We start from the raw sequence: 16511 nt of genomic DNA, 5'->3' as shown, positions 1-16511 counted from the left end.
TGTGGCAGTCAAAAAACCAAATAGAATGTTAGGAATTATTAGGAAGGGAATGGTGAATAAAACAGAAAATGTCATAATGCCTCTGTATCGCTCCACGGTAAGACTGCATCTTGAATACTGTGTACAATTCTGGTCACCACTTCTCAAAAAAATATAGTTGCACTGGAGAAGGTACACAGAAAGGTGACCAAAATGTTAAAGGGGAAGGAATGGCTCATCTATGAGGAAAGACTAAAGAGGTTAGGGCTGATCAGCTTGGAGAAGAGACGGCTGAGGGGGGATATGAGAGAGGTCTATAAAATCATGAGTACTAGAACAGGTAAATGTGAATTGGTTATTTATTCTTTTGGATAACAGAACGACTAAGGGGCACTCCATGAAGTTAGCAAATAGCACATTTAAAACAAATTGGAGAAAATTATTTTTCACTCAATGCACAATTAAGCTCTGGAATTTGTTGCCAGAGGATGTGGCTAGGGCAGTTAGTGAGCTGGGTTTAAAAAATGTTTGGATAAGTTCCTGGAGGGGAAGTCCATTAACTGCTATTAATCAAGTTGACTTAAGGAAAAGGCACTACTATTACTGACAGTAGTAGCATGGGATCTACTTAATGTCTGGATACTTGCAACCTGGATTGGCCACTGTTGCAAACAGGATGCTGGGCTTGATGGACCCCTTGGTCTGACGCAGTATGGCAACTTACATTCTTTTTTTTTTTAAATAATGTTTTATTCCAGAGTCAACAAATATAAACAGTCCACAACAATAAGTATACAGCAATAATGATGAAAATTCCAACATGAAGTAAGACAATATCTTAATGGACATGCCTCTTGGGTTTTGAATAAATCACCCTCAATAACATACAACAAAAATATGAAAATAAAACCCCGAAATCTAACCACAGATTCACACTGACTGGTCAGTGCAAACTCACAAATTAATTCCCTGGCAAGATAAAAAAAAAAGCGATTTAACATATTCTGAAACACAGCAATAGCAATTTGAACCTCTACAGGCAAAGTATTACAAAACTGAGACCAAGTCAGATGGGTGACCATTCACTAAAATTTGAGCACTAGGAGAATCGTATAATGCCTGGATACCCTGCAGAAAGGAATTACAAAAACCATATTCTGGGAGTAACCAAAAAAGAAATGACCAAATTGACCTTGTCAAATGCTTTTTCAGCATCTAGGCTGAGAAAGAGCGCATCTAAGGGGCTTAGTTCCAGAAATAAAACCTTCACAATGTTTACTAGTGAATACCTGTTATGTACAAACCCCACTTAATCCAGGTCAATTAAATCTTTCAGCTAATGAGAGGAGGATATGACATCAGAGGAGCGAGCGGTCCCCTAAACCGGAGCTCCTGACTGAGCCAAATTGAATCCAAAGAAATCGCAACCATCCAGAGACGATTATATGTCTAAAGGATACTCTCAGTAAGCTTAGTACAAGTAGATGTCATTTCGGAGGGAATCATTCGATTTCCGAAAGTTCTCTTATAAGAAAATCGCCAGAGAAGATCAGGCTGAGAAAACCAAGATGGCGGAGGACCCCGGAGGTGAGTTGGATGAGGGCCACGAGGAACAGATAACAGCCTCAGATGCTGACATTCCATCAAGAGGGGAGTTCCGAGCCTGGTTCCGTGAACTCAGACACGATATGAAGGCATACAAGATGGAGGTAATGGAACTCGTGGGGGAAATGGGGCACCGTATTTTTGAGTATGAAACGCTCATGGAGTCAGAAGCAGAAAAACTAACTGTGACTTAGTTTTTGGGTACTTGCCAGGTTCTTATGGCCTGGATTGGCCACTGTTGGAAACAGGATGCTGGGCTTGATGGACCCTTGGTCTGACCCAGTATGGCATTTTCTTATGTTTCAAAAAGATACTATAAGCATGTCGCTTGAACTTCAACAGTTAACTACCAAATTAGAAGACATGGAGAACAGAAATCGAAGGATTAATTTACGATTCTGGGGAATCCCAGAGTCACCCGAATATGCAGACTGTGTACAAGTGATTTCCCAACTGTGTATGGATATTTTTTGCAAAGGAAGCGGAGATATCACAGCAGTTTCGGACTTGACCCGACAAGTCAAAATAGAACACACACATCGAGCGTTAGGTCCCAAAATAGCAAACAGACCGTGAGATGTTATTGCGTGTTTTCACGAATTTGCAGTTAAGGCGCGGATATATTTAATGGCTCGCAAACAGATGGATCTACACTTAGGGACAGATTTTCAAGGGGTTACGCGTGCCGGGCCTATTTTCAAAAGGCCCGGCGGTGCGCGTAAAGCCCTGGGACGCACGTATGTCCCAGAGCTTTTCTGAATGGGTGGGACGGGGCGGTCCAGGAGGCATGGCCGAGGACTCCAGCACAGCGGCCCTTTGCCGCTGTGCCGGGAGATCGTGTGCTGGCAGCACTTGGCTGGCAGGCGTAACTTCCACAACAAAGGTACGGGGGTGTAGGAAAGTTCCCTCCGAGGCCACTCTGATTTTGGAGCGGCCTCGGAGGGAACAGGGAAAGCCAGCTGGTCTCCCCGAGTCCTCGGCATGTGCAAGGTGCTCTAGTGTGCACCCCCTTGCGCACGCCGACCCCTGATTTTATAACATGCGCACGGCTGCGCATGCATGTTATAAAATCGGGCATACATTTGTGAGTGCGCCGGGTAGCACGCACCAATGTAGGCCGCACGTGTAACTTTTAAAATCTGCCCCTTAGGGGGCAATGAGATACAGATCTTTGCTGACGTATCTCCAATAACTGTTAAGAAACGCCAGGAGATGAAACCTATAACCACCATACTACATAAGGAGGACATCCGATATTGCTGGCTTTACGCCTTTGGCCTGGGGTTCACTGTCAAAGGAGTTTCACACTGTGCTCAGAATGTCCAGGAAGCAGCGGTAATACTCAAGGAAACAGGCTTTGCTGCCCCGGATATGAAGCCTAGCTCGCCCTCTCATTCCTTGCAGAAAGAGGAACCGTAATGTCCATAATTTCTGGACTCAGGGCCAGGGCAACAAGAACACTCAGACTCAGTACAATGGTACAAAGTAAAATTTATTTGGCTTTACAAAGTGTTCCTGGGAGGTGCGGTATGCTAAATGCCCTCTATCTTTTCAAAATAACTAGCATCTCTCAGAATAACCGAAGTGGCTCTCCTTTATAGTCAAAGATACAGTATTGCCAAAGTTTCTAGAATCACGTGACTGCCCCAAGACTCATCTACAGAAACATATCATGCTGTAGTCATGACAACCTATCATGTATAGGAAATGCTTGTGAGGATCACTCCTTCATTCATTTGTAAAAATCATACTCTTTACTTGTTTTCCCTGACACCCCCTCCCACCATAAAAAGTTCCTTTATCAACATGGCTTTGATGCACTTTGTTCCTTCTGATATCCTGTTGATCTTCTTTGTTGTGTAAACAGATAGCAAGTCTGTGTCCTATATAGGAGATAGGCCTGAATTCCGTTTGCTGGCGCCAGGACTTAATTAAAACTGTAACCTTAAAAGAAGAATCTTTTCACGTGGCTCCTGTCCGTTGAGATATGCATTTGTAAGACAAAAGCTTGCATCCTGGACCCAGCTTCCCTGTATTGTGGTGCAAACATTGTCATTGATGCCTTCCTGGCCTTTAATTATAGGCTTTGCAGAGCCTGCTAGTTTCCAGATCTTTCACATTCTTTGAGTCTTAAGATGGTCAGAAATTCACTATAGTTCACAGCCCTCTGAGGATTCTGGAAATGGCTGAATAATCCACAGTGCTGAACCAAAATTATGAATTATATCAGTAATTATTGTTCTCATTGTAGGTACGCACTTCTCAGCTACTGGACAAGGGGTATTTCAGCATGGGTTCCGATGCAGGTCATCAATGCAATTACTGTTTCTAAGGTACCAAACGAGGAAGACATCTCTGCTACTGAATTTGGTAATAGTGTTCTTACTCTTAACTGGATAAATGGCGACCTTAAAAATTCAGTCCTTAAATGTAAAAGGATTGAACTCTCCATGCAAACGAAAACTACTATTAAAAGACCTCCATAGAGCAAATATTGCCATAGCAATGGTTCAGGAGACCCATTTGAAATGATGATTTGAGCATTTAATGCGCTCTGATCTATATCCAATCCAATACTGGTCGGCTAGTTCTAAGACAGCACAATAGTCTGGGGTTGGGATACTCTTTCAGAAAGATTTTGCTTTTGAGCTGATAGGGTGTCATCGAGACCCATTAGAGAGGTTTATTATGGTTATAATTAAATGTAGCAGGAGAAAAATATACTTTACTATGTTTATATGCTCCCAATGTGCAACATGGACAGTTTTTTTCCAACTTAGCCAATACCATTCTGACTCAGATGGAGGGATATTTGATAATGGCTGGCGACTGTAATATGTCTCTAAATCCACGACAGGATACCTCCGGGGGATATGGTTCTGTCTCCAAAGCAGATCGTAAACTTTTTGTAAGATTTTTGGCTAGGTCTTTCTCCCCAGAACTTTGTAAATAACTGCTCATCCTTATGTTAATTCCTATAGCTTTTCTCTCCTCTCCATGTTGTGATTTACCCTTGTTTATTGTAACTTTATCGTTTCTTGTCACTTGTTACAGTTCATATTCTTCTTACACACCCTGTTAATTTAAACCGGCATGATGTGATTGTATCATGAATGCCGGTATATAAAAACCCTAAATAAATAAATAAACAAACAAACAAACAAATAAATAAATAGATACTTGGCGATTTTTATACCCCAAAATTAAAGATTTTACCTTTTTTTTCTAAGCCCCACAATACCTACTCCAGGATTGATTACATTTTTGTGGACCAGGACTTAATACATAAATTACTTAAGGCTGCTATAGAGCCCATAACATGGTCAGATCATTCCCCAAGTTGGGCTGAACTATCTTTTCCCAAATACGACAGGGGCCAACGCTTTTGGAGACTAAACGATAGCCTTTTAGAAGAAGAGACCTTTACTACACAGTATCAGGCCGCCATAAATGAGTATTTACAACTGAATCCAGTCCAAGAAACATCCCCAATTGTTGTATGGGATTGCTTGAAGGCTGTAATTCGAGGGAAATTAATTGCTAGAGCTTCTTATGTAAAAAAAAAAAGGGATTGGCAGGAGCAGGAGAATTTAGTGACCCATTTGATCCAACTTGAACAAAGACATAAAAAGGTTTCTACACAGGAAATTAGACTACAGATAGACATATGTAGTAGGGATGTGAATCGTTTTTGAACGATTAAAATTGTCAGATAATTTTAAAATCGTTCTAAATCGTTAGAGTGCACGATACAATACAAATGCCCCCGATTTATCGTCAGGGGCATTTGTATTGTATCGTTAAATAGGGCACGGGAATTATTTGGGGAGGGCGGGAAAACCGGCACACCAAAACTACCCCTAAACCCACCCCGACCCTTTAAAACCAATTCCTTACCCTCCCGAACACCCCCAAAATGTTGTTACCTGGTGGTCCAGTGGGGGAGGGGGGGGGTCCCGGCGCGATCTCCTGCTCTCGGGCCATCTGCGCCATTTTGGCTACCACTAATTAAAATGGCGCCGATGGCCCGATAAAAAAAAAAAACCCACCCGACCCTTGAAATTGACCCCCCACCCTCCCGACCCTTTTTTTTTTAAGGGAGGCCCGCGCCGCTAAAAGAAAAAAAAACCCACCCGACCCTTTAAATCGACCCCCCCCCTCCCGACCCTAACCCCTATAATAGGGGCTGATGAGTAAAGATGGCCGGCGCCATCTTTAAAGATGGCGCCGGCCATCCAGTGCTCCTACCATGTGACAGGGGCCGGACAATGGCACGGATACCCTGTCACATGGTAAGGGCAAAGGGGCATCGGCGCCATTTTTTTTTTTTAGAAAAGATGATGCCTGGGAACGGGAAATCTCTTCCCGAGGCCCCCCTGGATCTCTCCTCTCCCCGAGGCCCCCTGAGGCCCCCCTGGACCACCAGGTAATTTTAAAAAGTTTTGAGGGGGGTCGTCGATTTAAAGGGTCGGGTGGGTTGGTTTTTTTTTAGCGGCACGGGCCTCCCTAAAAAATAAATTAGCGATGTGAATTGGAATCGGAAACGATTCCAATTCACATATCTTAACGATCAGATTTCCCCCCCCCCCCCCCCCCAGCCGAATCTGATCGTTAAGACGATCTGGCACACGATTCACATCTCTAATATGTAGATCTCAAATAGTGGCATTAGATGTTGCCAAAATTGCCCATTCTATGGAACAGGTTAATCAAGTTTATTTTGAAGGAGTATTAGCTCTCAGTGTGTGGACTCTTAGTCTAACTTATGATAGATAAGTCAGAAGGTGGATAGAGAAAAACAGTCTTTAAAAACTGACCTTTAGGATGAGATGAACTGACCACATAGTTGAATCTCAATTAAATATTTATTCAAAAATAACATAGTTCAGGAACATAAACACTTGAACTTTAAATGAGTGAATACATGGGAAAAAACAGGTAAAATCCAAACAAAGCAAAGTAATGGCAGAGACCAAGCTGCAGCGAAGCGTTCACGATTGTAGACAGTTGCCAAGACAACCAAAACGCTTCCCTGCAGAGAATATAAGGATCTAACGTTAAATGAGAACTCTAAACAGCACGAGCCCTTCTCTAACAACACATAAACAGCTAACATACCTCAAGGTTCAGCAGCGCGAGTCCCCCATTCCATAAGCCTCTTAAAAGGTAGATGCATGCGCTGGAATAAACAATTTAAAAAAGACCAGCAACAAGTGTCCCCGAGATGATGTGCGCGCACACACCACGCATTCGCACGCTCGTGCATGCACACATGCTCCCCGACAGACGTCGAAACCCACGGGTCGTCTCAGAACGCAGCACCGGTAAACCTCCCGGACGATGCGCCAACGAGCCGGATCGGCAACTACCCACCCAGGCCCTGGCATAGCCCACCCTGACCAGCGGTAAGGTCACAACAAGGAGGAAATAAAGCGGGAAAATTATTAGCAAACAAATTAAAAGCAAAACATTTGCAGAATATGATTACAAAAGTAAAGGATGAGCAGGGTAACATGCTTACTTCCAAAGATGCTATATGCCAAAGATTTCTATGCTTTTACTCAGACCTATATAAATCTAATGCGGCAATTCACTCTGAAGACATGGAAACAAACAAAGACGGACTCCTCAGTCTTGCCTTTACCCTGTTATCCATCTGTATGATGACTTTCTGAAAGGTATATCCCTACCCTGCCTATCAGACTGTCAGCGAGCCCTTCTTGAAGGGGATATTTCCCCAAGTGAAGTCCTAGTGGCAATTAAACAACTAAAGAAGAACAAATCGCCTGGTTTGGATGGCTTCTTAGCGTGTTTTTATCAGTGTTTTGCAAGTGAGTTAACAGAGCTTCTTGCACATATGTTTAACTACTTACGCACTGAGGGATCCTTGTCTCCAAATTCTAATGTAGCTGGGATTACTATAATTGTGAAACCTGGACGAGATCCCATGCATTGTGGATCCTACAAACCCATATCCCTCCTCAACATAGATTTAAAATTGTTAGCTAAAATTTTAGTAAGTAGGCTCAATGGCTTTGTGGCACAGCTTATCCAAATCAGGCAGGTTTTATTCCTGCCTGATTTGTTCCTCTGATAGTGTTAGGAACATTTTGGATTCTATTTGGTGGGTTAAGCAGCAAAATCTTCCATTTCTACTCATGGCTATAGACGCTGAAAAAGCTTTCGATTTAGTTCATTGGCCATATTTGTTTAAGGTACTACACAAACTTTATGACTCCCCGTGGGCTTGTATAAAGGTTAATGGGGGATATTCTACTAATTTTCAGGTGGAAGGGGGGCACGTGCCAGGGATGCCTCTTATCCCCGCTCTTATTTGCCATATTAATTGAACTGCTAGCGCAAAAAATAAGGGACACTCCTGATATTTTTGGTATTCAGGTGTAGGGATGTGCATCGTTTTTTTGACGGATGAAAATATTGTATGATATTTTCTAATATGTCAAGTATCGGGGGTCTCCGAAAACGATAGGAAAACCCAAGTCAGGAGACTGACTTGGAGGCGGCGTAAGATGAAGAATTTTGGCCTAGTTTATAAAGCACCCTGGGAAAGAGATTGATATCCGCCTCATTGGTGGAGAATGATCTCAAACTTTTATATCGATGGTATTATACACCTGCCAGGTTGCACCAAATATACCCTAGCCAGTCAGATGGAAGGGCTGTGGGGAACAAGGAATGTTTTACCACCTTTGGTGGGGTTGCCTGGCCATCTATACACTGTGGCAAGATATATCCCAGTGGTTAAATCCCAGGGGATAAATATCAACAGATTTGCATAAAATGTATTACCGCAGCAGCCAGATGTGAATTGGCTTATAAATGGCGGGAAAGCACTGTACCTACTTTAGCCAATGTTCAGCTACGGACTGATAAGCTTTACAATCTGTGTAAAAAAGTTACTGCTCCTAAACGGAGAAGGGTCTTGGTGTTTCAAAAGACATGGTCTTCGTCTCTAGAGTGGAGAATCCAGCAAATGCTTACGTGAGGAGTCCTTGACCCGTAATAAGACATACTATGCCACTTTAGACAGGTGAGAATTGATTATTGATACTATACAACCCTGGGGGGGGGGGGGGGGGGGAGGGAGAATGGGGTATTAGGGCATAATAAATAAAAGAGGAGACTGGGCGCATACGTTTATTGGCAGTACAATACATTGTATCGTGGGTGCTTCAGGTTTGCTTTATGTTACATACAGATGGATAACAGTGCAAAGCTCAGACGGAGGAGTCCGTCCGTGTTTGTTTCCTTTGTGCTATCGACACACTGTACAATTACTGTCTGAATCTGTTTCAATTTTACCTGTTGTATGGAAATGTTTGGTCTCTAATAAACAAATTAAAAAAAAAAATCTTTCAGCTAACACAGAGGCAAACAATTTCACATCAGCATTTACAAGGGAGATCAGCCTAAACAAGTCAGGCACACCAGGATCCTTCCCTTTTCCATTTAAAATCATAACCAACACCCTATTCATATCATTGGAAAAACACTTGCGAGCGGTAGCTTCAGCAAACAGCATCTTCAAGGTAGGTGTTATAGACTGACCCAAAATCTTATAAAATTCGTTTCCCAAACCATCTGGTCCAGGAGCCTTGGACAATTTCAATTTCTTTATTTGTGTTACTATTTAGAAAAGAGATGTGAGCTTCAGTTAAATGGGAAATATGCAAATCTTGACAGATCTTTCTGTTTACAGTATGCCACCATTATGTTAGCAAAAATTTTCAATTATGCTGACAAAGCTATCGCCAGTCGTGGCCTAAGGGAATCTACTCGGTAAGCCCCAGGCCTGTGAGTTCTCTCGACTGGAATCACTTTTCGTTCTCCTAGAAGATTTAGTTGTTCAGGCAACCAGCACTCACATAAATGGCTCTGAGTCCTCTACCGATTCTGGGATGCCAATTGGCCAGATATTAGTGCTGCGAGGTCTGTTTTCCAGGTCCTCTAGTTTGCTGGAAACTTGCTCATTTGACTGCTGGAGCCGAGAAACCTGAGCCTGAAAGTCTGGAAATTGATCTTCTTGCTGAGAAATGAGGGATTCGGCTGCCTGAATCTGAGCCTCGTGTGAATCCACCCGTTCTGTACGGCCCTCCAGAAAGGCTTGCATTTTTTTTTAAAGCCAGTCTTCTAAAACGTCAGTGAGCAATTTAGACACCGGTTTTGAAACGTCCATAGATATTTCCTGAATGACTTCTGTAGTAAAGGAAATTTCAGTGGTAGATACTTTCTGTGTAGATTTACTCTTGTTGGCCATAACTTCCCTGAGCTCGGTAGACAGACCAGGCAACTCCTGAATTACAAATTTGTCCATATAATCACTCCAAATGACCAACAGGATAGTGATCGTCCAAAAAAGTAGAGGGGAAAAAAATCAGTATAACAAAAATGAAGAACCAGCAGCCAGGGTAAGATGGATTTCCTAGGCAGCCCCCCTCTTACAAGAGAGACGTGTATTCCCTTAGCAGGTCATCACGTGACTCCAGCAACTTATATTCTTAAGCAGATACTTGCACCAATGATGCTGAAAGAGCTCAGTTGAAAAAACTGTTAAACAAGCATAAAGTCCTCGTTGCTACCGCTGCCTACGACTGTGGCCTGACTGATTTGCATGTCATGTCAGTGCCCACAGATTCTAATAGCAAGCCCATCTGCATATGTCAGTACAAGATACCGTTGGCTTCTTATGAATAAGTGCAAGAAATTCTAAATACCTTAGACCAGTGGTCTCCAACCCTGTCCTGGGGGCCCACCAGCCAGTCGGGTTTTCAGGATATCCACAATGAACATGCATGAGAGAAAATTTGCATGTTATTGAGGCAGTGCATGCACATTTTCTCTCATGCATATTTATTGTGGATATCTTGAAAACCTGACTGGCTGGTGGGTCCCCAGGACAGGGTTGGGGACCACTGCCTTAGACTAAACAGGAATTATTAGGAACTGTAACAGTACCTTTAACAGTCCCATATGGCCAACCTTGAAAAAGAATAGTACTTGGAGACTGGCTATAGATTAAACAAAACTGAACAAACAAAATCTTTTTCTAGGTCGCCATGGCACATGTGCATCAAAACCTACCCAAGAATAAGTGTGCCAAATATTTTATTAGCCTAGACCTAGCTTTGAGGTACTTGACAATTCCAGTGAATCCTAAAGCTCAGAATAAATTGTCTCTCTCATTTGGGAAGAAAATCATGTGGAGACGAACCCATCTGAGTAAATTCTCCCACTACTTTTAACATTTTTTTGCACAAGTATTACCTGATGCAGTTGCTAGGAGTACCTTAGTGTGCATGGATGATATCCTAAATAAGAGTATCACTTTTCAGGACCACCTGGCAGATACTAAGCATGTTTTCTACCTAGCGGAAGGCATCTGGAGCTAAGTTATACTTCTCTAAAGGGCAGTGACATAGAAAGTCACTCAATTACTTAGGATATGAAATTTCAGCTGATGGACTATGTCTATAAAATAAAGAATAGAAGCTTTACAGAAGCTCAGGACTCCCACCACTCTGCATTACACGTTTTTGTGAACATGCAATTACTCCTGTCAGTTTGATTGATCAGTAAGCAGAGATCACACAGCCTTTGGTCAAACTCCAGCAGAAGGATGAGCCATGGCAGTGGGGATCCAAGCAGCAAGTAGCAATGGATGAGTTGGAAGGAGATTCTTGGTAAAGCCACATGTCTTGCCTTTCCAGCGGGTGGCAGGGAGCTCTTCATAGAATTAGCCTTCCCTCCAGCTGAATGAGCACCGTCTTGTACCAGAAATATGTTGCTGACAGGAAAGTCATAGCACATGTTACTAAGGATGTAACAGTGTAGAAAAAAAATATTCGAACTGAGAGAAGCGTCTTCTCGCAACAGCATTGGTTCTCCAACATTTCAGGAGTTATATGTCACATTCCACACCTGCACAAGACCGACAAGAAATCAATACCTAGCAACCCTACGCACCCCCGCCCCCTCTCTACAACCTTGCATCAACAAAGGCTCGATCACTTTCCATAGCTGGCCCCGCCCTATGGAACTCTCTGCCAATTAACCTACGCCAGGAATTCTGCCCAAAGAAATTCAAGCACAATCTGAAGACCTGGCTGTTTAAGCAGGCATACGCTGACACTGGCTAAATACCTCCCTGAACCCCTCACGCTCTTACCTCCCGCTTTCCCACCCTTCTTTATCCCCCCCAGGCCGGCCCTCCCACCCCCCCTTCCTCTCATTTTCCTCACCTCCTTAGTTCCCCCCCACCTTCCTAGGCCTCCCCCCCTTTAATCTTTTCTCAGCTTCCCATCCCTCCCCCTAACAAGTCGTTCTGATAATGAATCTTCTGTAAAATACTGTAACTCTAGCTCACGTTATTCGCTTTAAGCTAAGTTCCTGTGTTCGCAATTATACTTTTTCAAGTTACTTGTATATATGACCAGGTCCCTGTAAAGCGTTACTTTGCCAAGGTCATGTTTTATGTAAACCGATGTGATACTCAAAGCGTATGTCAATATATATAAAAATCTTTAAATAAATAAATAAATGTCCAAATAGAGAAATTAATAGCAGAAAACTGTCACCTGTCTATTAATTTCCTGGAAAGTGGCAAACTCAAAGCAGGATACATCCATATTTAGCAGGATCATATCCTACACATGCACTCTTCAAGGTTGGCAGCTTGAGGTGAGACATGCGCAAGGTCCTAACAATACCATGCGGAATACATGCATGCCTTATTAACACTGCTGAGATGACAGCCATCACCCTGTTAAACCATGTATTCATTTATTGAGGTCTGCCCAGGAAAGGAGATTCTGACCAGGGCACTCACTTTACTGGGCAAGTGATAAGTATATGTGAAAACTGCTAGGTGTGAAAAGCAAACTCCACATATCATATCACCCACAATCTTACTGACAAGTGGAGAGAGAGCACACAAAAACATCCCGAGCCTCTTAAAGTACCCGTCCGCATCAGGTAAGGCCTGAGATGTCAAATTGCCCCTAGTACTGATGGCAATAAGAGCCACCCCACACCGTACCATACATAGGTTTATCACCATCTAAAAATGATGAGAGTTGGAGAAATGGTTTTACCAAAAGCATCTGCTTTACAGGACAGAGGATGCTAATCTGACGAGTAACCACAGCACATGAGTAAATCAATTTAAGAGAACACCTGCAAAGCACTTTTGTTTTCACCCAAAGGAATTTAGAAACAAACACGAGAGGCAGAAAGTCCTACTATGATTTACAGACTAACTCCTGAAGATTATGAAATTGGCAACAAGATCTTTTACTACAATTTCAGTAAAAACAAAACCATAAGAAAATGAATTTTTGCCTAGCTGGAAAGGTCCATTTGTAATTGTGGATAAAGCTTCACCTGTTGCCTATCTTATCCAAATTAAGAGAAACCCCAAAAAGTAAAGACTTCCTTAAATGGGATCTCTTTAATCAGCTCAGACCTTGCCATTCTCATAAACTTGTAGATCAAAATTCTGCACTTGGTGATATTGACGCCAGTAATGAAATAGAAGAGTAGTTCTCTATTCTCTTTAAGATGGAGAATCAAACACCCTCAGGGTGCATTTCCTGGTACTGGTGCTGACAAGCATGGAAGCAGCCAAGTTAATAGAATCTGGTCCTTCCTCCAGTATTCCTGAACACTCAGTTTGAGAGTCACCCAGAAACTGCATGTGTCACTGGACCCACAGCATGTGATCCAGAAATATCTTAACATTACTAATATCCGTCTTCCTGTTAGTAAGACTTGATTCAGTGACCACATGAAGTGTGCAACCACGAACATTAAGAATATCATCTTGTGTCAGCTGGACAAAATTATGATCCAACCCCTCAAGAAGGATCTAGATAGACTGAAAAGATCTTTTCTGAGTTAGGTCTCCCCTTTTTGGTGCATCCATGTCTATTGCAAATGCTGTTTCTGTTAAAAATGTGTAAAATACTGCGAGAGTTGCAGGATGACATGAAAAATAATCTCAGATCAGATACGACAACAAGATTAACTGACTGCTCAGGGTAAAATGCTAACACCATAACCTCAGCTAATTTAGATTTCCAAGCTACTTGAGCAGAAACAAGAATACCTAACTATAATCAAATCGGTGCTGAGTGAGGTACATACCTTTATTTAACCCATTCATGCATTCATGAATGATTTGTTTAGGGAATAGGATAATAGCATTAGTAACTTAATGAAAGGACAGATCGGCACTTAATTTGTTTGTTTTACAGATGCTTTGGCAACAGTTTCCATGTTATTTTGGGTTATCTAGATTCAAATTACTTTCCACATGAGTAATTTCTATATGGATGTAAAGAAAATGGAACTTGCTTATGACTTAAATCTGCCTTTTATCTACCTGAAAATGTTTATAATTGAAACAAGTAATTAACATAGGTACCTGGTCTAGCAATCTTTACCCTGTGTGTTGAAACAACTGCCTTCTAAGCATATCCGATTTACAATCCACAGCAATATTTAATTCCTGTGCCAACAGAAAAAGGTTGAGTCCCACTTAACCATTCCTGAAGCAAACTGCTTAAGCTCTTTTTAGTTTTTACTCTGGCAACGTCCAAGAGAAAGGTAAAATCACTATGATCAAGTATGATGACTTCTCTGAAACCAAATAAATAATTTTTGGTTAGTTAGTACCCCACTCGGAGAGATAGCTATTGCTAACAAGCATGATAGTACCAGTAAAGTTCCTTTACCCAGCAATGTTTCTTTAATTACTGTGCCAAAGAACTCGATGGTTTCTCTAGGGAGTGCATCATTATATTACCTGGAACCAGAACCAGTCCCTACAGACAGACAGAGCCTGGATGTGTTTCGAGGACATAAAATCAGCTTTGTTTAGAACCTGATTATCTACTGGACTATAAAAGATTTTCCACACTGTTGAACTGTCCATTGACCAGGATACAGGGCAAACCACAGGCTACAATTATGATTCCAGGGATGAGAAAATTTTGCAAACGGATTGTTTTGACTTATAGCTTTTCCTATCCTCATTGTCTCATCAGTTACTCAGTGTGTTTTCTTATTTTTACTCTTTAAGAAGGTCATGAAAAGATGTTGATTTGTGTATAAGAATAGCCACCCCTCTACTTTTAGAGGTACCAGTAGCATAAAACACTTGTCCCACCCATTTCTTACGTAGCTTACGAACCTCCGCTTCCAGCATGTGGGTTTCTTGCAAAAAAGTGACATGGGCATGAAGTCTGGCCAGCCGAGCCAGTACCTTCTCTCGCTTTATGGGGGTACCTAAGCCTGCCACATTCCACGTTACCATCTCTAACGCCATTGAGCCAAGTAGAGGGGAAACTGTCGCAAATTCGTCTCATCTCTGAGAAGCTGTGGAAACAAGGAGTGAATGGCAAACATAAAAAACAAGCGCACATACTCCCATACAAGTATTATGAACCCAAAACCCCGGAGGTTCTCTGCAATATTCCCATGAAAAACACAACCAAAAATACACCCATTCCCTCCCCCACCCCCCCCACCCCCCCATTTGTAAAAAAAGAAAAAATGGCTTGATCCAAAAACCCCCCATCCCCGAACCCAGATGTGAACCAGGAACAAAAATTACCAACTCCAATATCATACCAAAACCCCTAAAAGGGGTTAGGGATCACGAAGGTGTACCCATGTGTACGGCTGCCACCCCTCCCCATCGTGATAAAGAACTTGAAACAACTTTTTCAAGCAAACTCTTATGCCAAATTCTGAATGAGTAGAAGTATCAAAAGGAAGCTCATAAAAAGAATAATAAAACGAAAAATACGAATAAGAATAAACACGTCCACTAGCACCAAACTGTGGGGAAAAAAAAAAAAAATCAGAGAGATCCTAGACGCATGTAGGTTCGCCCAAAATGGCGCACTCACCTTGAAACATGAAGCTTCCATCGCCCTTAAAATGTCAAAACAAGCGTTGCGCAGCAGGTGGAGATGAATATTGATAGTCTGAAAAGAGAACAGTTAAACCTAGCTCCCCTGCTTGAAGTAGCATCCCACAAACAAAAAGGAAATGCCAGTAGAAAATACAAAGAAAAACAGGCTCCCCTGTGGTATTACTGTTCATGTGGCCGCAGATATTTCCGGAGAAGGAAGGCTTCCCACAAATGTTTGAGCCTCCACAGGCGAGGTAAAATATTTTTGCTGGCCCTGATGAGTGATACGGAGACGTGCAGGGTACATTAAGGCAAAGCGAATTTTTCGATTAACCAAATCGCTGCAGACTCCACTGAATGCTTTCCTCATCAGGGTGATGCGAGGCGAGAAATCTTGAAACACTAAAATTCGATGAGAATCATAAAAAAATTCCCTCACTTTCCGATAGTGTTGCAGAACCAGTTCTTTATGGGCGAAATGTAGGAACCGCGTCAGAATGACCCACGGTCTTCGCTCTCCCTCTCCGGCCATTTTTCTACCCACCCGATGAGCCCGCTCCATAAGGCCCCCCGACGGTGAGGCAAGGGAAGGAACTAAGCTCAATAGCCAGGCTTCCAGGAGACGCGGCAAATCAGAATCAGGTAGGGACTCAGGTATGCCCACAAATCGCAAGTTGTTTCTCCGGGAGCGATTCTCGAGATCGTCTATTTTCTCCTCCTGGGCTTTTACTTGCTTGTCCAAGACATTTACCCGAGTCTCCAACGCGCCTATGTCATCCTCCGCAAGACCCACGCGGCCTTCCACTCGCTCCACTTGTCCGTCCATTTCCACAAACGAGGCCCTCACCTCGGCGATCTGTTCTGAAATTTGGTGAAGCCTCATATCCAGGGCAGTAACCACGGCGTGAGATATTTTTTCCTCTAAGAAGGTATCAGCAAACAGATCAGCCATCTTTGGGGAGGCAGCCATCTTAGGCACCAGAATCTTGGG

Source organism: Rhinatrema bivittatum, chromosome 2 (genome assembly GCF_901001135.1).
Source record: "Rhinatrema bivittatum chromosome 2, aRhiBiv1.1, whole genome shotgun sequence".
In the NCBI taxonomy this organism is placed as follows: domain Eukaryota; kingdom Metazoa; phylum Chordata; class Amphibia; order Gymnophiona; family Rhinatrematidae; genus Rhinatrema; species Rhinatrema bivittatum.
The sequence above is the reverse complement of the archived record's forward strand: the minus strand, read 5'-3'. Positions refer to the sequence as shown.